We start from the raw sequence: 789 nt of genomic DNA, 5'->3' as shown, positions 1-789 counted from the left end.
GGGGGGTGGGGGGCCTGGATTTACTTCCTGCAACTGCCTGTGCCTTGGGGTCCTCTAGGAAGTGGGGTGACAGCAGTCCAGGGTGCTGAGGATAGCAGGGACCTCAACCGCTGGCAGAGGAGGCCGGTTTCCTGCCGCCCGAGGAACCTGAGGCCGGCGTTGCCCCACTGGTTGTAAAGCTCTCGAAGGAAGGCACCTGCGGGCCCCGGTTCCTCCTGGTGGGAATGCACGCCCCACCTCCCTCCCCCAGCAAGAGGCTCCGTCAGAGGCCTCAGCCCGCGGGCACAAGGGAAGCGCTAGAACGCGTCCCAGGACTTGCCTGTAGTGGGTGCTGGCGCAGCGCCAACACGGCACACGTACCCCCACCCCCAGTGAGGGGTCAGGCCCTGGCTCTAGAGGGCCTGTGGCCTGCGAAGTGTTACTCCTCAGACCCTCCTGGAGCCTGGGGAGATCTCACCCTCAAGCGGGCCCACTTGAGTTGTCCAGCCAGCAGGGGGCAGAGCCCCATTCCCGCTCAGACCCTGGCCCTGGGTTCTGAGCACCCCCTCCTCCGTTGCTGAGCAAGGTCGTCGCCTCTGCCCTCAGGGCCCCAGCTCCCCTTCCCGTGCCATGAGGTCGGCAGCTGANGGGGGGCCCTCCCCTGCCAGTGCTCTTTGGAGCCTCTCCAGGAACGAGGGCGGCCCCACTCCCACAGACCCAGACAGAGGCCTGGCCAGCCCCTGCCCCGCCCCCCGCCCAGCGCACCCTCAGAGGGGCGGGAGCACCCCTCACACGCAGGTCCGTCACGGC

At 68.3% G+C, this 789-nt stretch overlaps 1 protein-coding gene across 4 annotated transcripts in view; it reads right to left on the bottom strand.

Moving 5' to 3' along the window:
- The window catches only part of STKLD1 (serine/threonine kinase like domain containing 1), a 23,299-nt gene that overhangs the window by 1,503 nt on the left and 21,007 nt on the right, over positions 1-789 (bottom strand). The gene's annotated exons all lie outside the window — the stretch shown is intronic.

Source organism: Crocuta crocuta, unplaced genomic scaffold, assembly GCF_008692635.1.
Source record: "Crocuta crocuta isolate KB4526 unplaced genomic scaffold, BGI_CrCroc_1.0 scaffold458, whole genome shotgun sequence".
NCBI lineage: Eukaryota > Metazoa > Chordata > Mammalia > Carnivora > Hyaenidae > Crocuta > Crocuta crocuta.
This window is presented reverse-complemented; position numbering and strand designations above follow the sequence as displayed.